The sequence below is a fragment of the Mobula hypostoma genome, chromosome 7 (assembly GCF_963921235.1).
Source record: "Mobula hypostoma chromosome 7, sMobHyp1.1, whole genome shotgun sequence".
NCBI classification, from domain to species: Eukaryota; Metazoa; Chordata; class Chondrichthyes; order Myliobatiformes; family Myliobatidae; genus Mobula; species Mobula hypostoma.
This window is the reverse complement of record NC_086103.1, coordinates 162,251,158-162,277,820: the sequence shown is the minus strand read 5'-3', so window position 1 is coordinate 162,277,820 and position 26,663 is coordinate 162,251,158. Positions and strand designations below refer to the sequence as shown.

The 26,663-nt window shown below is 42.4% G+C and overlaps 1 long non-coding RNA gene across 2 annotated transcripts; it reads right to left on the bottom strand.

Annotated features, from left to right (window-relative positions):
- Window positions 1–802: 802 nt before the first annotated feature.
- Window positions 803–26,167, bottom strand: LOC134349071 (uncharacterized). 2 transcript variants are annotated; one of them, XR_010018577.1, is made up of 4 exons: window positions 26,091–26,167; window positions 21,685–21,745; window positions 21,222–21,330; window positions 803–1,447 (listed from the first exon to the last, which is right to left on the bottom strand). It is a non-coding gene; the product is annotated as an uncharacterized LOC134349071 (long non-coding RNA). The 2 variants fall into 2 exon arrangements; XR_010018578.1 differs by lacking the exon at window positions 803–1,447 and adding an exon at window positions 12,999–13,302.
- Window positions 26,168–26,663: the final 496 nt, after the last annotated feature.

Here is a 26,663-nt window from a genome sequence, read left to right as displayed (position 1 = left end):
TGCCCAGGCCTGCGCCCTGGAGAGTGAAGACTTTCCAGGTGCAGATCCATGGTCTCGCAAGACTAACGGATGCTCTATATATGTCCTTTGATAATAAACTGAATAGAACTTTAAATTCAGTCAATATTCCTAAGTAAACTAACTTTTTTTTAAATCACGGCCCTGTGTATAGGAATTTACAGTGTGCATTACAACAGCGACGCCACTTTGATGACTGCAAAGTACTGCAGGCATTCTGAAATGAATGAAAAATTATAAATAATTGTAAGGCTTTCTCTCTTATTTTTCTCTACATGAGTGTCTTCACCCAAGATGAATTAGGTTGTATGCCTTTGCATAAGGATAATAAAAACAAGAGTAATAGCTTCAGCATTCATAATGTTTTTGAATAAAAATGCAGCTGGATGTCAGACCAGAGGTGTGATTGATAAAAGATAGGGTAGAGATTCATAGTGTAAACACAACAATAGAATAGATTACATTAATGTACAAATGGAATCTGAAGTCACAGGAGACTGCAGATACTGGGATCTGGAGCAAATGACAAAATGCTGGATTAATTCAGATAGAATCTGCAGAGGGAAATGAACAGTCAAAGCTTTAGGTCAAGACCCTTCATCTGAACTTGCTACAAGTGGAGTGTGATGTATTTCAAACTTGGTAACGCCAACAGGTGACACGTAGAAGGGAGCCAAAGACAGAAAGGTCTTTCAACAAAGTTAAAAATAAGGGATTTTTATATTGAACTGACTGGGAAAGAGCTTTGGGATGGCACCTTCAGTGAGGCAGATCCTCCTCCACATCAAAATGTCAGCTTGGTTGAGTACTTCTGAGAGTTAAACCAGAGTCTTTTACAGATTTTAGAGCGCTCAAGCTCACTTTGATTGAAAAATACAACAAAAACATCTTGAACTCCATTTTAAATTCATACAAAAGTTTACACAATTCCGTATATGCACAGAAGACCGTAGGAGATAGGAGCAGAGTTAGGCCATTGAGGTCTGCTCCGCTATTCCATTATCCCTCTTAACCCCATTCTTCTGCCTTCTCTCCATAAGATAATTCAATCAATATCTATTATCTCCATCCCATCATTTTCATTAACATAGGAGACAGATTGCACAGCCTTCTCTTCAGATGCCGCTGGATAGAGTTCGGTGTTAGGTTTGATGATACACAGTTCTGCTGTGGGACTGGTGCTAGACAGCCTTCTGACACTTGTTGTTAAAAGGGTTTCTTCAACACTGCTTTGCAAATCCCCTGTACTTTCTACATCCTCTGCCTTTGTATCATCTTTGTTCAGGCCTGAAGCAACAGGACTGGAAGATTTCCCAGAGCATAGCCCCATTGGGTAGTCACAAAGATTCACAGCTCGTTGGCTCTTGTGTTAGGGTAAGATTTGTTCAGAAGTGTTCTGCTGCTTTTCAACTGGAATCCCATAAGTAATCTATTTTCAGATAAAACAGAAATTGGAGTGATTAATATGCAAGGAGACTGCAGCTAAATTGTTTGATAAATTTAAGAGGTTGTGGCTGAGTTACAGAGGAGGCAGACATAATTATTAAAAAGTAAACTTTAATTTTATTAACTTATTATTTAGCTTGCATGTGAAACAACACTTTCTTTTCTGAGGAAACGAGAAAGCTTTAACTACATGAACACAAGATATTCTGCAAATGCTGGAAATCCAGAGTGACACACATAAAATACTGGAGGAACTCAGCAGATCCGGGACCATCCATGGAAAGGAATAAAGAGTCGACGTTTCAGGCCGAGGTCCAAAGCTCAGACCTGACGAAGGGTCTCGGCCGGAAACATCAACTGTACTTCTTCCTATAGATGCTGCCTGGCCTGCTGCATTCCACCAGCATTTTGTGTGTGTTGCTTGAATTTCCAGCATCTGCAGATTTTCTCATGTTTGGGTTTCTGAAGATGCTGGAAATCCAGAGAAACACACCATTCCTCCAATATTTTGTATGTATACTGTTTATTCCTTTCCATAGATGCTGCCTGACCTGCAGACTTCCTCCAGCATTTTGTGTGTGTTAGATGACATTCTTATAGTCTTTTTAGCATAGTTAAATCACTTAGTGTTTTACCACAGTAATTATCATTTTCTTTTTCACCTTTGGCGAACTACAACCCTCTTCTCCAAACAACCTACAGGTGATTCTAATGTCTGGTTCTTGGTGTACAAATGCATACCTCACTGGAGACCAAATGGAGGTAGAAGACAGAGGTTGTCAAGGAGAGAATCTGGGAGCAGTTATATGGAGACCACAGACCCAAGAACTGAGGCAGGCCAGGTAAAACACAGAAGTACAGAAGAGAAGAGCAGTGATCATGGTAGCCATAGTGTTACTAAGCTGTGGGGTATTGCCAGTTGGTTCAAGAAACAACTGGTTGAAAGGAAGTGTTGAATGCTGGAGCAGGCCCCAAGGGCATTTTGTCCTCTACCACTCAACACTTCCTTTCAACCATTTGGTTCTTGAACCAACTGGCAATACGTCAGAGCTTAGTAACATTATGCCCGCCATGATCACTTTGCACTAAAATGGACCTTGTTTTTTTTTTGTTCTAATTGTATTTTACTTCTTGCAAAAATTATATTTAATCTATGTTCTTTCCTGTGATTGGTGCTTATATGGTGCTACATGCCTGCGATGCTGCTGTAAGTTTTTCATTGCACCTGGGCATAACACAAATTTGACTTTGCCATTAAGTAATACACCTAACTGCTTATCATAGAGCACAGCACAGAAATGAAGCCTGCAACACAACTCACCTGTACTAGTCATGATGCCTCACACGAATTGCTGGAGGAATTCAGCAGGCCAGGCAGCATCAGTGGAAAAGAGTAAACAGACAACGTTTTGGATCGAGACCACCTCATCACCCGGTCCTGACGAAGGGTCTCGGCCTGAAACGTCAACTGCTTACTTTTCTCTATAGATGCTGCCTGGCCTGCAGAGCTCTTCCAGCGTTTTGTATGTGTTACTTGAATTTCCAGCAGCTACAGATTTTCTTATGTTTGTGATCATGATGCTTTCTTGAATATACCGAATGACTTCATTTCTACTGCCTTCTGTGGTAGTGAATTCCACAGGTTTACCCTCTATGTGGAGAATTTTCACCTAAACTCAATTCCTAAATCTGTGGCCTTCTGGTCCTGCACACTCAGGCCATACAGAACATCCTCGCCGTCTAGACCCATTGAAATGTGATAGGTTTCTGTAAGTTCCCTTCTCAGGCTTCTCCTAAAGGGTTGGTGGCCACGTTATTAGGTACCTCCTTTATCAAAGGAAGTTGCCACTGAGTGTATGTCTGTGGTCTTCCACACCCATAGAATCTATTTCAAGGTTCAACATGTTGTGCTCTTCTGCACCCCACTGTTGTATCGCATGGTTCTTTTAGTTTCTGTCACCTTGTCAGCTTGAACCAATCAAACCATTCTCCTCTGACCGTTACCATTAACAAGGCATTTTCACCACAAAACTGCTACTCGCTGAATGTTTTTTGTTTTTCACACCATTCTCTGTAAACATCAGAGACTGTTGTGGATGAAAATTCCAGGAGATCAGCAGTTTCTGAGATACTCAAACCACCACATCTGGCACCAAGAATCATTCTACGGTCAAAGTCACTTAGGTCACATTTCTTCCTCATTCTGATGTTTGGTCTGAACAACAACTGAACCTCTTAATCATGTCTGCATGTTTTGATGCATTGAGTTGCTACCACATGACTGGCCAACTAGATATTTGCACAAAGGAGCACGTGTACAGGTATACCTTAAAAAGTGGCCACTAAGTGTATTTCCAGTGAAAATAGACCTAACCAAGACAATCTGTCATTAAATGTCCATCCAAAGATGGTATCATTTTGCAATGAGGAGAAATTGGGGTAACTTGCCCAGTATTCACCAGGCTTCAGAAGACTGAGAGACAACCTTATTGATTGGTGGAAAATTCTGAGAGGGCTTGTTAGACTGGATGCAGGATGGATTTTCTCCTGGTACAGAGGTTAGAATCAGTTATCACAATTTCAGGATAAAGGACTAGAAATTCAGAATTGACATCAGGTGAAATTTCCTCACTCAGAAGATGGTCAACTCAGTGAAATTCTCCACCACAGATGCCTGTGGAGGCCAAGTCACTGAATATATTTAAGAAAATCGATTTGTGGACACAAGACATGAATAGTATGGGGAAAGAATGGTGATCATGAAAATCAGAATCAGGTTAATATAATGTATGTCGTGAATTTTTTGTGGCAGGTCGAAGTTAAGATGGAGCTAAACAGCAACCCCATTGCTTGCATCTTTGGGAACTGCTTTATTTCTATTTTTGATATCTCTTTTTTTTCTTTTCCAGGGTGTGGGGGGGCCTCCTTTGAAGACTGTTCTTTGTGGGAATGGGACCCACTCTCAGGGCCTCATGACCAGCCGCTTTCCGATATCCCAAAGACGTGGCCTGGAAAACGAATACGCATTCAGGCTTCTGGGATTTCGAGGCTCTGGGAATGTGTTGATTCTAGGCCAGTGCCCCTGACTGAAGTGTCACAGGAGAACACAGAACATCGGGAGCAGCGGGTTAACTGCCGGGGGCTGTGTGTCCGGAGAGTTGCGCCTTTTTGGTGCCAACTCTCTGGGTGCAGAGCTCGGAAAAAGCGACACAACAGACTTTTAACATTGTAAATCAGCGAGTTGTTTGATATGTCTCCCCTCTCTCTGTGAAATGGGGACACCTCTTTTTCCCTTATTAGTGGGGGGGGAGAGAGGGGGGAGAGAGAGAGAGAGAGAGAGAGAGAGAGAGAGAGAGACAGACAGACAAACAGACAGACAGACAGACAGACAGACAGACAGACAGACTGTGGTATGTAGAATTACCGGGTGAACATGCAGTTTTTGGGTACTGCAAGTCTGTATATTTATTAATGCTTTGCTTGATGCTTGAACGCTTGGTGGAGGGTGCTAATGTTTTTTTTCTGGTGGGGGTGGTATGGGGGTTGTTGTCTTACCGCTGCTTGTGCCTGGGAAGGGGGTGCTGGGGGGTATTTTGGGGTTCTAACATTCAACTGTCATTCATTCTTTGGGGCACTCCTCTGTTTTTGTGGATTTGATGAAAAAAATTCAATATGTATATTGTTTATATTTCTCTGACATTAAGTGCACCTATTGACACCTATTAAAGATTGAATATTAGTCATGAAGCGTATTCAATGGTAAAACTAGCTGAAAGGGCCAATTGACCTACTTTAGCCCCTATTTTTCTACATTTCTTAATGGGGTGTTATTCATGTCAACAATGGGCCTCAATAATGAGGATTCATTTGTACAATAGGCAGTGCACTAGCCCATCCAGGGGACAACATTAAAGAGAAGTTTCAGATGATCGCAACCACGTAGAGAAAACTATTTGAAAATCACAAGACAGTTAAGCTGAATAAATCCAGAGTAAATTCATTACCAAAGTCTGTTTATGCCACCATATGTTACCCTGAAATTCATTTTCTTGTGGATATTCACAGTAGATATAAAGAAACACAATAGAATCAATGAAAAACTACACGCAAAGATGGATAAGCAACCAATGCACAAAAGAAGACAAACTGTGCAAATACTGAAAAAACAAATACTAATAATGAATAAATAAATAAATAATGAAAACATGAGTTGCAGAGTCCTTGAAAGAGAGTCCATTGGTTATGGAAATTATATTCAACTCATTCACTAGCGTGTTTTGTGCATGTCGCATAGAATGGTTAAAGGAGAATCAGTGGATGTTGTGTATCTGGATTTTCAGAAGGCATGCTGTATGTTTAGCTGAGCCATCAATCTGCCATTCCACTGCTGGCTCATGGAGAGTACAAGTGACCTGCATGACTGAATAAGCAATTGTGACTTTCCTTTTGTCTCTATGCATGGCTCATTGATTATGTTACTAATGGTCCCCTAGGACAGCTGGAGAATTCATGGTCACTGCCCAATGTTGGGGGCAGACTATGGTTTCTTTGTATTATCTGGTATAACTCATCACTGACTTTCTTTATGAAGTGCAGTCTCTGCAAGCACAGGTCAATTAGAGGTTGAAATATTTTGTTCAGTCTGTTCTGGCTGTACGTTGAACAACTCCTGTAATGCCTCGCCTTCTTTTGCTTTCTCTAAAACCAAGGGAACATATACAGTACTTCTCTTGGAAGATGATGTGCCCTCTTTTTGACTGGGTGAAGCTGAGAGAACAGGAAGGACCACCTCTGAAAGTACAAAAGTGAAGCAGTTTTCAACAGTGCAGAAAGTATTAATGTTACCTGAAAATTAAACTTTACGTGAATCACTGTTGAAGTATATACAAAATGTATTAGATCAGTTTCCCTTCACCTCACCAGTAGCATCTATTTAGTGAGGTATGAATGTGGAATAGAAATTGGTATTGATGAAAAATTAGAATATTACTATTTAAATGTGCCAGCCAATTTCTGCGTAAGTACTGCAGGCTTTATTGGAACTGGCAATAAAAATGAGTGAAAGCAATAATGGGCAGGACCCAAACATTGTAGGAGCCATCTACCGGAAAGCTAACCATATGTGAGGTACAGTAAGTAAGAGATGATTTGGTCCTTGATGCTGCCTTGCTGGACGGCAGACAGCAGTGTACCTTTGACAGTGTTGGTTATATTTTGCCTTTACAGGAGAAGGCCTTCAATTTTCCTCCCTGCTTGAAGTATCTTCTAAGAACCTGCTGAATGCTTGTTGCTTTCTGTATTTTATGATTCTCAGGGCAAGTGCATGATTTGGGAATATGAGGATAATACAAGATTTTAAAAGCAGGTTAACTATTTCCTGAGTGTGTTGGCCCTGTGTGGTGTATGGGGTGTCCAGGGAGGAGTAGCACCTCTGGTGAAGGGGCTTGTTATGTTCATTTTGGGGCTGCTCAATCACCTTTGGTCCCCAACGGACACTTAGCTCTCACGAGTAGCTGTTTGTATGTGACAATGGCCACACCCCAGTATACCGCTCCGACAGGCAGGCTAAAACCAGGTGAGGGTAGCTGGCAGCTTTGTGCCTGTCCTAGGATGTGAAGTCAGCTCTGGCAGACCAGGTAGATGAGATCTACAGTGAGATCCAATGGCCGGGAAGGCACTTTTGCAATGGTCTGTGGAGAGCGAAGGGCATGATAAGGCACAGTAAACGTCATGGTCACCCACTGCAACCAAGGAAGACCACAGTCTGTGAAAGCTTGTTCGTACCACTGGACTCAGACTTCGGAGGTTGAGAGAGTAGGGCTGCCCCAGTGCAGTGGCTTTTCCACTTTGAAAACTCTCCCACACAGGATTCCTGGCATTGTCAGACACAATGGACAACCACCATTGTCCTTTTACATTTAAGTGCCAATAAGATCCCTTGTGAGACAGCAGAATTAAGATACATAAACTGGCATGCCAATGTGTTTGCAATAGATCATCAAAATTCTCCCTCACATTCTATTAGAGTAATAGAGTCATCAAACACTACAGCACAGAAACAGACCCTTCAGCCTGTCCAGTTTGTGCTGAGCTAATAACCCGCCTAGTCTCATTGACCTGCACCCAGACCATAGCTCCACACCCCTCCCCTTCCATGGATCTATCCAAATTTCTCTTAACTGTTGAAATCAAATACATGTCCACCAATTCCACTGGCAGTTTCTTCCACACTCTCAACACAGCCTGAGAGAAGAAGATCCGCGCCCCCCCCCCCACCATGTTCCACTTCAATATTTTACCTTTTATCCTTAAGCCATGACCTCTAGTTCTAGTCTCACGCAACCTCGGTGAAAAAGCCTGCTTACATTTACGCTATCTTTACCTGACATAATTTTGTACACCTCTACCAAATCTTCTGTCATTCTCTCACACTCTAGGAAATTAAGTCCTAACGTAGTCAACCTTTCCCTATATTCAGGTTCTCAAGTCCTGGCAACATCCTTAAAAATTTTATCTGCACTCTTTCAATCTTATTGAAATCTTTCCTGTAGATAGGTGATCAGAACTGCACACAATACTCCAAATTAGGCCTCACCAACACATTATACAATTTCAACACAACATCCCAACTCCTGTACCCAGTACTTGGATTTATGAAAGCAAATGTGCCAAAATCTCGCTTTACAACCCTATCTAGCTGCAATGCCACTTTCAAGAAATTATGGATCTGTATTCCCAGATCCCTCACTTCTACTGCACTCCTCAGAGTCCTAGCCCCTCACTGTGTAAGTCCTACCCTGGTTTGTCCTCCCAAAGAGCAACACCTCATTACATTCCATCTGTCTGCATTAAATTCCATCTGTCATCTTTCAGCCCGTTTTTCCATGGTCCAGATCCCGCTGCAAGCTATGACAGCCTTAAGCTAAACCTTGGACTTGAAGCTCATATGAAATAGTATTAAATCACTTTGTTGCTTCAATCTAGGCTACTCTAGTAATACTAGTCACTTGCTAGTAATGCCAGTGACTAGATGGTGATCTCCACTGTACCTCTCTTCTGTAAGTCTTAGAGAACAAAAACCAGAGCAAGATTTTGAAGTGGTGCTATCATTGCCAATTATTAAACTTAGATTAATTTTTCCTTGTGACCTATAACCCATTAACAACCATCAATACTGTATTTTCCTACACCTGACCCCAAAGAACTGCAAGAATACCCTATATTATCGGTAATATGACAATAATAAACCAATTTACCAATTTACATGCCAAACTTATTTAGCCTCCTGAGGAAGTAGAGGCACTAGTGTGCTTTCTTGGCCTTGGCATCCTTATGGTTAGACCAGAGTGATTTTACAACCAGAAGATTGAGACTCTCAACCTCAGCATTGTTGATGTAAACAGCATGTGAATTGCCACTCTTCCTGAAGTCAATAACCCTCTCTTTAGTTTTGCTTGTTGTCATGACAGCCTGCTACTGGGTTCCCTATCTCTTTCCAATACTTCAACACACCATTACTTGAGATTTGGCTCACTACCGTCTTGTCATCTGCAAACTCATAGGTGGCGTTAGGGCAGAATCTGCCCATGCAGTCGAGGATGTATAGACAATAGACAATAGGTGCAGGAGTAGGCTAAGTAGAGGGCTGAGGACGTAAGACACCAATTTTACAGAGCAGGGGCAGTGAACCACTTTGAAAGCATGTGCCCAAATTGGCAATAATCTTCCAAACAATTTTGAGCAGAGATTATCATTTATTAATGAATTAGTAACAATAATAATGGACTTCTTTAAGAAAAAAGGATGAGTCCCTCATTTATGTGTATTCATTGTTTTACTATTAATAAAGGTATAACAGAGACAGACTGAAATAAATGAAGCATTATTGAAAACCTGTTTGAAAATTATTAATATTAATTTTTAAAAGGACGATTGAAAAATGACATCATTTCTAAATGGTATTGTTATTATAATCTTTTACTGTCCAAATACTGCACAATGTGCAGTACTTATATTTCTTATTTATACACCTTATATTCTGTCTGGGTAGCCTCCAACCTGATGATATAAATATCAATTTCTTCTTTCAACGATTTTTTTCCCTCCCTCTCCCCTTCTAATCCCCTCCATGGGTTCTTACTGCTTCTCACCTGCCTATCATCTCCCCCAGGTCACCTCTTCCTTTCCTTTTACCCGTGGTCCGCTCTCTTCTTCCTCTCCAGCCCTTTACCTTTCCCAACCACCTGGCTTCACTTATCACCATCCAGCTGTCCTCCATCCCCTCCCCCTACCTTTTTATTCTGCCATCTGTCCCCTTCCTTTCCAGTCCTGAAGAAGGATCTGGACCCGAAACATCGACTGTGTATTCATTTCCATAGATGTTGCCTGACCTGCTGAGTTCCTCCAGCATTTTGTATGTGTTGATGTGTACGTCAAGCCTTGAGGATTTTAAAATGTATATTCCAGCATCACGTGCTCTTGCAACCTGTCTCACTGGCGTCAAGCCAGCATGAGATGTTTCCTTTCAAAACATCTCAGTGCTTTCTGGTTGTAAAAAAATCATTCGCCGCTTCATTTAGCAGTGAAGATAATCGCTATGAATCATTTTTATTATAGGTGGGGTTTAAAGAATTGAAGGGTGGCACTACAAACTGCGTGGCAACGGAAGTTTTTGCATGTGCCATCTTGGGCATGTGTGCTACAGGTTCACTATCCCGTTACACCACAGAAATAGGCCCATGTAGTTGAGGCCAACTGTGCCTGCCTATACGATTTAAGATGGCACTACCAAAGATGTGGTGGTTCGGAAAGCAAGAGATTCGACTACAAAAATTACTTATAACATCTTTTCTGAAGCAAATTGTGGTGAGCTATTGCCGAAGACAGTGGGGAGGCAGGAGAGGTGAAACTGGTTCAGGGGATGACCTGTGCTAGGGCATTGTGCGGCCCAACATGTTTAAGCTGCCCGGTTCACAGATGGAATTGGTGGTATCGCTCAATTTGGCAAGATTAAGAATGGCTTTGAGCTGGGCAGCCCAAGTTTATTGTGGCACCGGGGTCTGGGTCCTGGAGCTTGGCACTACCCGGTGCATGAACAATTTAAACTGGTCCAGATAGACTGGAAGCCCAAGTGTTGAGACCGGCATCAAGCGTTAGGCTGATTTTGCTCACTCTCCCGCGAATATTCACTCTTTCTCTGCGGCACCGAGGCTGGAAATTGATCCAACTGCTGTTTGTTTTTGCTGCACTGGTGTGATGAACTGCAGACATCCCACCCCGCAAAAACTCATTTCAGGGAGGTAGCACCATCAATTTGCGGGAGACTCCCAGAACTTCCGGGAGAGGTGGGATGTCTGCAATAGAGTAGCTCCTTAGTAGCTAGGCAGCTAGTTTAAATAACATTAGCAATGCTAATGAACAAATGACACCTGTTTTACTCATCTCAAAATGTCTTTTACAGTCTTAACCCACCATGGGCAATAAAAAAAGTCACTGTTGCAAACAGTGCAGCGAACAACACTGTCATTATTTTGACCCCTATTAGGCAGGGGTACACCTTAGTGTAGTCTGGGGCGACGTACATTTTATATCTTCTTGTTTTGGAACACTCTGCCATGGTGCTCTCTCTTGCTCTCTATCTCTCTCTTGCTCTCTCTTTCGCTCTCAAAAAATTGATTTCTGGGATATTGTATATAATTTGCAGGCATCAGAGAGCCACTATCAATATACAGGAGACTCCTGGAACTTCCGGGAGAGGTGGGATGTCTGGAACTGGGACTGAGGCCTGGGCCTACTCTGGCTGCTCTGGGAGCAGATCTGGGGACTCAGTCTAATTCGAATGCTGTTGTCTTGCTTCTATTGTTTGCATGATACGTGTGTGTCTGTGTGTGTGTGCGCGGGCTAGGTTTTCCTCTTTCTCTGCACTGTGGTTTTGGCCTTTTTTTTTAAATTGAGTTATTCGGGATTCTTGCTTTGTGGCTGCCTATAAGCAGACAAATCTCAAGGTGTATAGTTTATGCATTCTTTGATAATCTATGTGCTTTGAATCTATTTTTACTGATTGCAGTCTGCTGGTCAAGAATCCTGTTGCAAAGGTAGGTGTTGAGACCCAGACCTATGTCTAGTAATTTGGAGATGAGTTTGCTTAGCATTATGGAATTGAAAGCAGTAATTGTATTAAAAGCTATTGTACTTCAAACGATGTTATTGAAGGAAATAAGATGTGGTGAAATATCATAGTTAGAAGTCTGTCTTATATTGTTTTAAACTAACTCCCCAGATTTCTGCAGGTGATTTGCTATTGAGCTGTTTAAAGAAGGAAGGCCTAATTCCTAATGGCTCACTGTGAACATGCCAATTCAGCAATCAGACCCAAACACTTCTCAATACACAGGATGGACCGAACTACTGATTTGGAAAAGGCAAAAGGTAGGGAGAGGGGGGTGTGCTTCATGAGAAACTCTCTGCGGTGCTCCCATCTGCAGGTTTTGTCATACTCTTGTTACCCTGACCTGAGTTAAAAATACACGTGGACTAAGATGTTAACTGTCCTGTGCTATCACCAGTGGGATCATCAGTTGATCTGCCACCTGTCTTCAGGAGTTTCAGCCCGCTTATGATCAAGACTCCCCTCGAGGTGGTGGGCCAGCGGTGCTAAAGCATCACCTCCCACTGGTGAGCTTAAAAACTTGGCATCTGCCTCTATCAGAGTTGTTGGTCACTTCCATGCAACAGATAGTCTGCTCTTCAGGAGTCTATGCAACTACTGAAGGGTTTGCAAGATATGTATACACTGTCTGACTATCTGCCCTTCTGGACATACTTGGTCCACACCCATGCTGATCCTTTCTCTGCTGCCTCAGCTACTACCCTGCTGGTTGACTTGATCTCTCCTCTAGTGAAGCCAAGGTCATGCAGCCACATCTGGAGAGTGAACACAATAAACCCACAGCAGCCTACTTCGAATGCATAGCATGAGACCTTCCACCCTCTGTCTCTGCACTCTGATCTTAATTCTGCATACTTGGTTAACTTGCGCTCATGGGCTTCATCGATGTTGTCTTCCCAGGGGACTGTGATTTCACCAATAACCACTTCTCCACTGGTGTCAGACCATACGATTCTGACCTGGAAGGTCTAATAATTAAGTGCTGACCGTTCTACTTATCAAGAGAGTTCTCCTACATGATCCTGACCACAGTTCCTATACCATCAACGGCCGAATGTAATCAAGTACTGGAGATACTGCATGCTGCAATCACCGATCAAGAAACAGTCCACCCTGACACATGTCAAGTCATATTCAGAAACTTTAATCTCTGTCCATATAACCTGTATCACTACAGGTCCCAACACACTAGACCATACTACAATAATGAATACCTACCGTTCCGTGCCTAGACCACATTTCAGAAAATCTGATCACTTGACTGCTCTTCTCCTACCTGCATACAGGCAGAGGCAAAAGATCAAAAGTCCAGAGATAAGGACAACAAAGTGATGGTCACAGGAAGCAGAGAGGCGGCTACGGGATTGGTTCAAGTCCATGGTTTGGGCTGTGTTCATGGACGTTGTCATGGATTTTATAAAAGTAGTTGTAGACGAGAGTGTCCCCACAAAATCATCAGAGTTGTCTCCAACCAGGAGTCCTGGATGAACCCTGAGATCCACAATCTGCTGAGGGCCAGGTCAGTGATATTCAGATCTGGCAACAAGTAAATGCAAGAGGTCCTATTACGATCGCCGGAAAGCTTTCCCACAGGCGAAGTGGCAATTCTGGACTGAACGTGAATCACTAAAGGATGCTTGACAGCTGTGGCAGGGCTTGAATGTTACCTCCTGTAAAGTGAAATCAAGTGACATAGGTGACAACAGGGCCTTGCTTTCTGATGAGCACAATGTCTTCAATGCTCACTTTGACTGTCAAAACAAGTAGGAAACATCACAAACTCCCACAGCCCCAATGACCCTGTGATTTCAGTCTCTGAAGCTGGTGTGAGAGCGTCTTTCAAGAGGGTGAACCCGCAGAAAGCATCTGGGACCAGATGATCATATCCAGACAAAAAGTAGATATATATTCTTTGGGGTTCAGAAGAGATTAAAAAGGTTTTACTTAAGCATATAAAATCCTTAGGACAGGGTAGATATTGAGATCATTCCATTAGAAGCCTATGGTTACAAATAGAAGATGGTCATTAGGTGCTTCTTCTTGTAGAGGTTAGTTGATTGCTGGAATACTTTACTCTGGGTGGTTGTGGAGGTGATATCATTGAGATATTTAAAGAGGAAATAGGTAACTTATTTGACCCGTTAGGGAAATGAGGCCTATACGGAAGCAGCACAGAACATTCAAAACCTACAGAAATAATCATACTGAATGATAGGGCAGGCCTGTGGCTCCTGTTTCTTATGTTCTAATGTTCTGAATTTCATTCATAATCCAAACTAAATTAGCCCATTTCAGTTTCAGGGCGCGCGTAGAGGTGCCACATTAGAATCGATGTCACGACCCCCAGCAAACTCTTCTCATGAAGAAAACTAATAAAATAGGGGAAAAGGCCAATATTTGAAAAAGAACTGTCTTACATTTCCTGATTTAGTTAAGTACTGAGCATCTTTTACATGGCTGAAAACATTCAAAGCATGGACTTTAATGGGATTGTCATTCTACATGTAAATATGGACTGTTACGAGAATACACATAAAATTAAGATGTTTGCTGGCCTGGGCTAGCATCAGTGGCATCAGCAGTTGGTCTGCCACCTGCCCTCAGGGGAAGGAGAGATAAGGAACAATGGAGCAGCGTCTGGAGATGTGTAATGAAGGGATGTGGGAGGGAGAGCTGTCTGGAGCGGCTCCCCCCTTTGAACCCTGAACTGTTTGAAGTGATGGACAGGCGATACCCCAGCAGGGGGATAAAAAGGGACAGGTTCGCTAAGACAGACACACACGCCACCCGAGGTAACGAGACCCTGGAAGCGGTGCGCCTCTCACGAGTGGTGAGAAGTACCGGACAACGCACAGGGTGGAAAGGTACGATCAGCGGGAACCCGGTGTGTGTCCGCCCTTGCCTGGGTGCCGGGTTCACTGCAGAGGATCGACCGCATCTGGAGGAGGGGTCACAGTCGGTGACCTCAGGTGACATCACCAAGGACCTGCCCAAAAGCTGTCTGTGAGCCATCCCGCTGGTCTGTGAGTGAAGCAGTGTTCTGAATGATCAGTTGTTCCTATTCTGTCTCTCTTCCCCCACCTTGTCCATCGCCATGGCAACGATTACTGCGAACTGAACTACAAACTGGACTGAACTTTGAGTCATTTTGAAATTGGTCATTTACCCCTAGACAACGATAGAGCTTGATTGATGCTGTTATCTTAATTCTGTGCACATGTGTGGTTATCATTGTTGAATTGTTGCATTTATTATCCTTTCGATTACTGTGTTGCTTGTTTCTTTAATAAAACGTTCTTAGTTCTAGTACTCCAGACTCCAACTGAGTGATCCATTTCTGCTGGTTTGGCAACCCAGTTACGGGGTACGTAACATAAGTGGGGTTCTCGTCCGCGATTTTGAACGCTAAATTTGGGACGGAGTAAATTGATTGGGGTAAAATTCCCGAAAGAAAGAAAAGACAAACAGCAGAAATGGAGGTTGAGGAATTTATAAAGGCGCCGACCTTGGAGGCATTAGAGGATGCCAGGAAATCGGAATTGATAGCTGTGGCCAAACGGGTGAATCTTGCTAAGGTGAAGTCGACAATGAGGAGAGAGGAGATACACAGAGCTATTGTAGAGCACTATGTATCTAAAGGTGTGTTTCCCCAAGGTGAGCTGGGGGAGGTGTCTATTGAAAAACCTGCTGGAGACGCGGTACAGGTACAGCTTGAAAAACTGAGACTCGAGCACGAGTTCCGGGTACGGCAGTTAGAACACGAAGAGAAGCAGTTAGAAAGGCAGGAGAAAGAGAGAGAGAGGGACAGACAGTTGGAGAGAGAGGAGAAACAGAGGGAAAGGGAATTTGAGCTGGAGAAGTTAAAGATAAGGGCCGAGCAGGGGCTCGTGCCGAACCAAGGTGGAGGGTTCCGGGCGACCCAGGAGGTTAGGCTGGTTCCCCCATTTGACGATACCGATGTGGATCGGTACTTTCTCCATTTCGAAAAAGTGGCCATAAGTCAGGACTGGCTAAGGGATAAGTGGGTTGTTTTACTTCAGAGTGTACTGAAAGGGAAAGCCCAACAAGCTTACACCGCTTTATCCGCGGAAGATGCCCAGAAGTATGAGGTGGTGAAGGAGGCCATCCTCAGGATTTATGAGTTGGTCCCGGAGGCATACCGGCAGAGGTTCCGGAATGCGAGGAAGCGGTGGGACCGCACGTATTTGGAGTTTGCTCGCGAGATGCAAACATATTGTGAGCGTTGGTGCGCCTCGAAAGGGGTAGAGGGGGATTATGACAGACTGCTGCAGCTGATTCTGATTGAGCAGTTTAAAGGTTGTGTCCCTGAGGGTATGAGACCCTACCTCGATGAGAAAGAGGCAGCCACGCTAGCCGCAACTGCTAAGTTAGCGGATGAGTATGCGTTGACGCATAAAATGAAGGTTGCCCCGAGTAAAGGCTACCAGAAGGGTAGTCAGGACGGCGGGGAGAGTCCGCCGGAAAAGTCAGAAAGTAAGCCGGGGACTAGTGAAAAGGATAAGGTAGACCGGGAGCAGTCTGGTAGGAAGTCTCCTGGGGTCGTCTGTTATAATTGTGGGAAAGTCGGATACTTTGCGTCCAGGTGCTTTGCCCCAAGGAAGGAGACGGGGAAAGGAAAAGCGGAAATTTTGAATGGCTGTATTGAGCTGTTAAGCGAACCGCTAGGGAAGGACAGGTCTGAAAAAGTCCAGGAAGGGCGCGAGAAGTTTATCTCGGCCGGATTGGTGTCAGTGAAAAAGAGGTTAAAACCAGTTCCAGTGCGGATCTGGAGAGACACGGGAGCGTGTCAGTCACTAATACTGAAGAGTGTATTAGAGTTTAGCTCAGAGACCCAGACTGGGGAGGTAGAGGTCAAAGGTGTTGGGGAAGGGACAGAGTCAGTCCCTTTGCACCAGATACATTTACAGAGCAACCTGGTCTCTGGACTAGTCACGATCGGGGTGAGGCCCGAATTACCGATGAAAGACGTGGAAGTCTTGCTCGGTAATGACATCGCCGGAGGAATCGTGTTCCCAGTCGTGAGATTGACGGGTCAGCCTGCCAGCATGGAGGCCCCGCCCGCGATGGTGAATTTGGCTGAAACATTTCTGCCAACCTTGTATGAGACAGGGTGTAGTGAGATAAGAGGTAGTGAGGGAGCTGGGACGGACGTAGCAGTAGCCAGGAAAGAATTTGTGCAGACGCAGGAGCGAGACGAGGGGCTGATGGTTTTTGCCGAGACCGCTCTCTCTGACACAGCCTTGACAAGCTATTGTGCGGAGGAGGAAGTGCTAAGGAAGAAAGGGAAATCAAGTACAGTATCCGCAGATGAGGAATGGGGGGTGGTGCAAAAGAGTTATGGGGATGAGGTTTTTAACATGGCCCACGAGGTACCCCCCGGTGGACATTTTGCGGTGCTGGAGGAAACAGTTGGTGGAATCATGAAAGAGATTTACCGGCTGCCCAGGGGGAAAAATGTTATTGATCATGACCAACGCGAACTGAGACGGTCACCGGCTTTTGATATGCTAACAAACCTAGTCGGTGTTAGCGTGGAAATCAATGAAGCTAGGGGCCCCCTGTTAAGAGAAAAGAACCATTTTGAAAAGATTAGGATGGGATCGGTCAGATGGGAGAAGGCTATTGTTTTGGCCAGATCTACTGATAAGGTCTCTCCCTTAATCCCCGAAGGAGTAATTAAACGACTCGCACCTATGTGTTTGATTGTCCCGAGGAAATGCAAAGAACTGGGACGTTGGGTTATGTCTGTTACAATAGGGCAGCCAAGTAAACAACACCCATATTTTTCGAGTAATTCAGTGACTAAAGGGCTGATGAACACAGAGGTGTGTATTGGCAATTTAACACGGCTGTCTGAAGCCAGTTTGATAGTGAACCTTGAAAAAAGTGAATTCGGCCACACGAGAGTCACTTACCTGGGAATTGTGGTGACACAGGGGCAGCTGGCAGTGATGCAAGCTACAGTGCAGGCTATCGCTGACCTCCCAACCCCGACAGACAAGAGGGCCCTCAGAAGGCTTTTGGAGATGGTGGGGTACTGCAGGAAGTTTTGCAATAACTCTGCGGTCAATACCCGTCCCCCTCCTACTAAGCCCTTGCGAGAGAAAATTGAGTCAGAATGGGACGACCCTTGTTGTTGTGGTCCGGGACAAAACCAAATGAGAGGTTACATTGGTCGCAATTCATCAGTGTTTTTGGCCACTATGAAGTTTGCTGAGTTGGAGCCTGGTCTAAGGGATTATTAATAACACGTGTAAAAGGAACAGAAAATGTGATGACTGTCTGTCAAGGTGTTGACAGCTTCAAATTCTCTGTATTAGCTAAATAACTGTTAAAGATGTATATTGTGTATGTATAAGATAATGTAGTCATGTTTGTAATTTTTACCTCCCGGTAAAAATCCTTTAAAGGGGGGAAGTGTTACGAGAATACACATAAAATTAAGATGTTTGCTGGCCTGGGCTAGCATCAGTGGCATCAGCAGTTGGTCTGCCACCTGCCCTCAGGGGAAGGAGAGATAAGGAACAATGGAGCAGCGTCTGGAGATGTGTAATGAAGGGATGTGGGAGGGAGAGCTGTCTGGAGCGGCTCCCCCCTTTGAACCCTGAACTGTTTGAAGTGATGGACAGGCGATACCCCAGCAGGGGGATAAAAAGGGACAGGTTCGCTAAGACAGACACACACGCCACCCGAGGTAACGAGACCCTGGAAGCGGTGCGCCTCTCACGAGTGGTGAGAAGTACCGGACAACGCACAGGGTGGAAAGGTACGATCAGCGGGAACCCGGTGTGTGTCCGCCCTTGCCTGGGTGCCGGGTTCACTGCAGAGGATCGACCGCATCTGGAGGAGGGGTCACAGTCGGTGACCTCAGGTGACATCACCAAGGACCTGCCCAAAAGCTGTCTGTGAGCCATCCCGCTGGTCTGTGAGTGAAGCAGTGTTCTGAATGATCAGTTGTTCCTATTCTGTCTCTCTTCCCCCACCTTGTCCATCGCCATGGCAACGATTACTGCGAACTGAACTACAAACTGGACTGAACTTTGAGTCATTTTGAAATTGGTCATTTACCCCTAGACAACGATAGAGCTTGATTGATGCTGTTATCTTAATTCTGTGCACATGTGTGGTTATCATTGTTGAATTGTTGCATTTATTATCCTTTCGATTACTGTGTTGCTTGTTTCTTTAATAAAACGTTCTTAGTTCTAGTACTCCAGACTCCAACTGAGTGATCCATTTCTGCTGGTTTGGCAACCCAGTTACGGGGTACGTAACAGGACCAAGACTATTCACGGAGCAGTGATGTTGTGGGGATGGAACTGGACTCTCTCTGACGGTGGTGTCTGAAAAGAGGATGCTGTCCAAGTTGCATGCCATCTTGGACAATGTCTCCCATCCACTACATAATGTACTGAGTGGGCACAGGAGTACATTCAGCCAGAGACTCATTCCACCGAGTTGCAACACAGAGCGTCATAGGAAGTCATTCCTGCCTGTGGCCATCAAACTTTACAACTCCTCCCTTGGAGGGTCAGACACCCTGAGCCAATAGGCTGGTCCTGGACTTATTTCCTGGCATAATTTACATATTACTATTTAATTATGTATGGTTTTATTACTATTTAATTATTTATGGTGCAACTGTAATGAAAACCAATTTCCCTCAGGATCAATAACGTATGATTATGTATGACTATGTAAACACTCAAGAAATGTAGCAATTCAGAAGTTGCCACCAGAGACATGGTAGTGTTGAGATCACCCCAACTGTTTAAAGTCAATTGTTTGCTCTTAAGCATCTTTATAAAATTAGCTACACTCATCTGCTTTCCGTAACGAATTCCATTTCATATTAACCCTCAGCATTAAAAAAAAATCACTCTCCACACATTTTCTTTGAATCTGTTAGAAGTAATTGAGAATTTATCTCCCTTGTTTCCCATCGTTGAACTGTGAAGGTACTCTTGACCTAATTGCTCAAACTCTTCCATAATTTTAGTAATTTCTATAAAATGCTCCATTAGCCTACAGTCTTACAGACAAACTTGTCTCAAATTTGGGAATCCATGTTGATGTTTTTTTTCTGTATCTTTTCCAGAATGAAATTCTACCCTTTGCATATTAGGATTAAGGACATTTGTGGTTCTATTCAGCAATCATTGGAGAGCGAAAGATTCATAATGTTTCACAGACTAACCTTGATTAACAATCAGAAGGACATAAAAAGGAGCATATTTCTATGACCTTGTTTAGCTGCTCATTTGACCTGGGATTATAAAATCACAGAGCTGGTACTTTAAAGTTAGCAGTAAGAACTTCCTGCTTGTCTTAAAGCTGCCTCGACAATGATCTTGAAAGTCTATGTTTTCTCTTTGTTTACAATAAGTAATCTGCCTTTTGAGAGACTAATTTTCCTGGCTATTATCCTGGAGAAACATCCATCAGCAAAGTGAAAATGTCAAGACATTGGTCAGATTGCACTTGAGCAAAATTTAGGCCCTATATCTAAGAAAAGATATGCTGGAACTGGAGAGAGTTCAGAGAAAGTTTACAAGAATGATCCTAGGAATGAAAGGATTAATATAAATGAGGAGCATTTGATGGTTCTTAATCTGTACTCACTGGAGTTTAGAAGACTGGGGGTGGGGGGGGGGGGTCTCATTGAAACCTACCAAATATTGAAAGGCATAAATAGAGTGGATGTGGCGAGGATCGTTCTAATGGTGGGAGAGTCTAAGACCTGAGCTTCAGAGTACAAGGATGTCCCTTTAGAACAGAGTTGAGGAAGAATTTCTTCAGCCAGTGGAAGTGAATCTGTGGAATTCATTCCCACAGACAGCAATGGAAGCCAAGTCATTAAGCATATTTAAAGTAGAGGTTGATAGGTTTTTTGATTAGTAAGGGGGAATCAAAGGTTATGGGGAGAAAGCAGGAGACTGGGGCTGTTATTGAAAATAAATCAGCCTTGATTAAATGGTGAAGAAACTTGATGGGCCAAATGGCCCAATTCTTATCGTCTTTGGTCTTTTAGTTAATTTTTAAAGGTTTTATGTCATTCTCCTCCTTCAGTCCACACTCACCCTCCATATTCCTCTTTCACATTACTTAGGATTTCAAAAACTTCCCCAACGCGTAGTGAAGTAAATATTTCTTTATCATATGTCTCAGTAATAAACAATTCTGAATAAAGTGGATTAGACAAGTTCAGCTTCCTATTTAAATCTCCTGTCAGTGGACTCACACTACCTAAACACACAGAGGCCTCAAAGACACTGATTGCGACTTGTTATGGGACTTTCTTGGGGAACCGGTCAACTGAATCTCTTCAACCCTGGGACTTCTTGGATTATGGTGAATTGATTTTATCTACCTTGACCAAATTTGCTGCAAATTCTTTTGCGTTATTCCTCTCAGTCTGCTGAATCCCATGGACATACCTCTTTAATAATTCCAAATTCAGATCATTTATTTGTGTGGTTTACATAGCCTCAGTGAGAAAACCACCACATTTCTCCTACTTTCTATTCTCTGCCATTCAGCTGAACTTATAACAATGTTTTCACATTACCTTTAATGCCCTTTGCCTCAATTTTGTAGAAGCTCTTGAATCTGTGCAGTTCCTCCCTCCACATTGACTTTCTTGATGAATTCTATAAGATTGCTCAAGCATGATCAACCTTTTGGAAAAAATATGCACTGTTATTTATTAACTTATACCTAAGGAAATACTCATCCATGTTATTCCAATTCAGGGTGTCAGGAAAAGTGATAAAGTTGAAATATAATTTATGTGTATAATAATATAAACTTATAGGAGTAATCTGTAAGAAAGAACAAGGAGCACTATTGTAAACCATTAAGTCACCTCCAAGGGTTTCAAATGGACAATGTGTGAACTATACTGCCATCTAATGCATTGAATTATCATGATACCAGCTGTAGCATGAAAAGATTATTCTTAACTAAGCAACAACATAATCAAAGGAGTGGCTGAACAACATTAATATTGCTGGTATTTTTAAAATACTCACGGTTAGGATAACGTCAAATGAATTTGCCATTCTTCTAGCTTCTTCAAGATGACACAGTCTTCTGTTGGTAAGGTATAAATGTCAGTTTGAGTAGTTGTACAGAAAGCCTGAACATCTGGGTGGGATCAGCAGCTAACACAAAGCTCAGGATCTCTTTCTAGTCCATCTTCTATTATATAAAAGCAATCTTGATACCCTTAGTAAAGAGAACATTACTGTGGCCTAACATTGCAGCCAACGATACAATGATAAACAAGAATCTTTGTTTTCTTCCTGTAGCTCTCATACATTCAATCATAATCTTTTAAATTGTAGCCACAATAGGATACAATATTATGGGCAACCAGAATGCAGAATAATCTTGTTTACTATCAGATCCCAGTTTCTTATACATTCACCATTTTACCCTCCTTCAGAGTTCAGGATAAATTATTATTCAATTCAGAAGGGTAACAATGCTCTCTGCCGACCTGCTGGGAGATCGCTCTTGAATATATTCAAAATAAATTGCTTTAAACCAGTTCCAAATCCAAGTTGATTTTAACATTAATTTTAATTTTAATTTTTATTTGTTCAATGCCTTATACATACATTTTAGAAATATAGTTCATATTTATAAACCAAGAATGTGAAATCCTCCAAGAGGACTACAACCTTGCCGTAGGGTTTGGAGGCTTGCGTGCCTCAGTGACCTGGAGATCTATGTTGGCTGGAGTCAGGGCTTTGTGCTTTGGCTGTTGGTAGGGTCACCCATGCCAAACAGGTCAAAGGGTAGAGGCCTGGCTAGAGTGATCCTCCACCGGCCCTCCAGGTTCGGGTGTTCAGACCAGGGCTAACAACACTTACGGGTCCAAAAAAATGGTTACGGAAACAGCAATAAAGAATCCTATATATGTGTGTGATGGTATGGACAGACAGAGATGGAGGACCTTAAATGCTGCCCTAAATGCCAACGGTGTAATGGGCACCAAGAAGAAAGACTGTGATGTACGTCTTTTAACTTGTAAAGTAATACGAATTACCAAAACATAATATGAGAATTCATGTTGAAAATCTAATGGACAAAGTGAATGTTGGTCTTGTACATTGATTCTTCACCTTTGGAGATCATGACTAATTGATACAGTTCTTATGAGAACTGAGTAATTGTCAGCATTGACCATTAGTGAGCTTAGCAGCTCGTGCATTCTTGTAGGGGTCCACAGCATTGCAGCTCCCAGCTGGCAATTCTACAATTCTGCCCCTGGTATAAGCAGAGAATATTGGTATAGGAAAGGAAAAGTATCTCTGGGGTTGCTAATACCTTGAAGGTACAATTAAAATGCATTGTGAACCTTCTGTACATTGCTTAACACTGCAATCTGCTCTACTAAGCAGAAACCTGTGGATTGATAAATTGGAAAAAGCTCACAGCAACAATACCTTTACTTGGAAAAGAATCTAGAAGGAAATTAAATTAAGTATTGAATATGATAGCAATGATTTTCTGAAAGGAGGGTTCAAAAGGATCATTTTATTGTCAAAGTATGCATGTACAATACAGCTCTGATATTCATCTTCTCCAGGTAGCCATGTACAGAAAGGCCAAGGGAACTGTTGAAAGAAAAGACATCAACCCCCACCCCCCTCCAACTGCATGAAAGAGAAACAAAACTAGCAAACCCTAAATCCCCCACACCCTCCCTTAAACAAAAAAATCAAACAGATTGCCCGCAGGGAAATTGGCAGCTGGAATATCAAACCCCAAACCAGATAATAATATAAACATTAGTGAACCCAATCAGCACCATCATAGTGTAGTGAATGGCAAGATGTGACTTAGCAAGTGGCATTCTGGAGTTCAAAGTTCAATCACAGAGCCATCTGTAAGCAGTTTGTACGTTCTTCCCATGAACCGCGAGGGTTTCCTCCGGGTGCTCCAGTTTCCTCCCACAGTCCAAAGACCTACTGGTTTCTAGATTAATTGGCCATTGTAAATTGTCCTGTGATTAGGCTAGTGTTAAATAGGTGGCTCGTTAGGCCAGAGCAGCCTGTTCCATGCTGTATCTGTAATAAATATATAAATAAAATATAATAACACTGAGCAACAGGCACAAAATGCTGGAGGAACTCAGCAGGTCGGGCAACATTTATAGAGAGGGCTAAACACTTAATGTTTCAGCTTGAGACCCCTCATCAGGAGACCCTTTATTCCTCTCCATAGATGCTGCCAGACCATCTAAGTTCCTTCAGCATATCGTGTTTGCTGCTCTGGCATTTGAAAAATCTCCTGTGTTTATGATAATGCTGAGGTTATTCCCATATCTAAGTTATTTTCATCCTTTCGGTAAACTCTATCAGAATGATCAAGCAGTTGTGCTTCTCATTTTTTTGTCAGCAATCAGCAGACAGGATATTTGCTGCAATAAAACTGAGGGATTGGCAATTACTACCTAAACACTGAAATTTTATACCTAATAAATTCTAGCAGTTTACCAGAAACACATATGCTCAAAATCTAATAAGCATATATCACAGATATTAAGACCTTAACTCTCTGATAGGAGCAGCATACTACTATCAAGCTTAAGCTTATAGTTTAAAAGGGTATTTTCATGACCAATCACTGCAGTGGGATTTCAGAACTCTCCACTAAGCATTTTTTTAAATCAACACAATAAAGTTCTTTTGAATCTGTGCTCCTGCTCTAGCCTGCTGGTTGTTGGCAACGCTATTTTGCTTCATTCGTAAAATAATTTATTTTAAAGTAAAATGCAGACAAAATTTTATCATTAATGTACTAATACAAGGACATGAAAGGAATTAAATTTTGATGCATTGATCGACTCTTAGGTCAGTATGTACTGCCGCTACTGAACAGAATTTTGAGAATTGTGGATTTGTATAAAGGACTTCTATGATGTAAAATCTCTCTACTTGTCAAGAAATTCTAAATAACTGTCCTATCTATTTTCCATTACTATTTGTTATTTTCAGTAGCATACTGTAAATCATAAAGCAATAACAAGAAAAATGCATTTTGGCCGATACCAAAATATTCCATAACATTGCATCTTTCAATTAAATGTTAGCCTAAATTTTCCTCCTTTTTGCTTATATTGCTATACTTAACTATTACTTAACTAATACAGTACATCGCAGTGTTGGTATTTAATCTACTTCTCCACTAAACAAAATACTAATCCAGAAAAATCAATTTTCTTTTTGTTAAAAAGTCTCAATGAATTTAGTTTTTAATGAATACACATTTCTTATTTTTAAATGAATGCATGAAGCTTTTACTGTTTGAGGTTTAGCTTCAGTTTGGATTGTTGTATACATCATTTGATCATAAGTTTACACGTAGACCCTTTGCTTTTAGGATTTGTGTTATAAAGTGCTTGGAATACTTTCTACACATGTTATTTATTTATTAATAGTTTAGTCTGGTTTATCAATATCAGTTTATTTCTTACTCTGTTCAAATCTGCTTTGCTTGAATGCAACACCTTGCCATTTACGCTTTGACCTGTTAAATCTAACAGCAAAGTCAATCTCCATGTTGTCATCAGCCTTCCTATGATGCACCCTCCCTGTCATACTGCTGTCCATTTTATTCACCACTAAACCTTGTTGCATAATCTATTTTAAATGGCTACTTTGAAAGAGTGCAGACAAAACTTTTCATAGATGTACTAAAACTAGTACAATAGAAATAATTCAACCTTCAGCAGGCCAGGCAGCATCTGTGGAGAGAGAAACAAGATTAAAGTTTTAGGATGGTGACTTTTTATCTGAAAGCTGTGTTTGCAATCATCAATTGAAACATTATTTTTTTTCTCTCTTACTCTCCACAGACCTGCCAAGTATTTCCAGCATTTTGATATTGGTTTATTATTGCTGTCTGTACCAAAGTACAGTGAAAATCTTGTCTTGCATACTGTTCATGGAGATCAAATCATTACACAATGCATTGAGCTAGAACAAGGTAAAACAGTAACAATGCAGAATAAAGGGTAAAAGATACCAAAAGAGTCTGAGGCCTCGTTGGTCAGTGTTGAACATGAATGCTCCATCCAGCTGTCTAGATACACAAGCCAGGACAGAAGGATATCGAGACCAAGCTGTTGCCCATGTAGCAGACTCCCAGAATCCTCCTCTCTGTGCACCTGATGAACCCAAAGGAACAGCAGACCGATACAGTTTGGCACCAGAGACGTGCGGAAGTTGCCCATCAGCGTTGAACTCAACATAGGACTGCCTTGGGGTTTACTCCTGAAGCCTTCCCCATGAGTCCATGAGTGGGTATAGCCACAAGGCAGGGGAGGTTTGAGATCTGAGTTTTCCTTCTCCTAGATGAGCTGCCACCCATGGCTGACAAGCCCCATCTGCCTGAAGTCACTGGTTTTAAGATGCCGGCAACTCACCTTTGCTCATCTCCTGTCAGTAGAAATGGTTCTGCTGGGTTTAGTAGCTAAGGCAGACATGAAGGCCAGGAGCTGGTCTTGCTTGTTAGACGCTAATTGAGGCACACGTCATTGAGAGCATTTCATAGGTAGTCAGACCCTGTCCTGATTACCACCCAAGGTTATAACAACCTTAAGGAACCTACCAAAAGTATGCAGTCCAGGTAGACAATCAAGTGCATGATCATAACGAGGTAGATTATCATAAAAGAGTCTGATAACAGTAGGGTAGAAGTTGTCCTTGAGTCTGGTGGTGCAGCTTACTTCAGGTTTCCAATACTGCAATATGTTTTCTTTTGGATTCTCATTCAGTGTTTTGGCTCCAAGATAATGTTGTTCTACAAAGACATCTAAATGTATTCTAAAAGTTTGATGCCTTTGCTATTCAGACCAGTCTATTTCTCCCAGATGGAAAGATTAAAATGTTCCATTATGACTCATATTTCCCTAATCTCTGCATTCTTTCTCTTCCCACTATGCCACGGCTAGCAAGAGATCCATAGGTAATTACTAGCCATGTCTTGCACCCTTAAC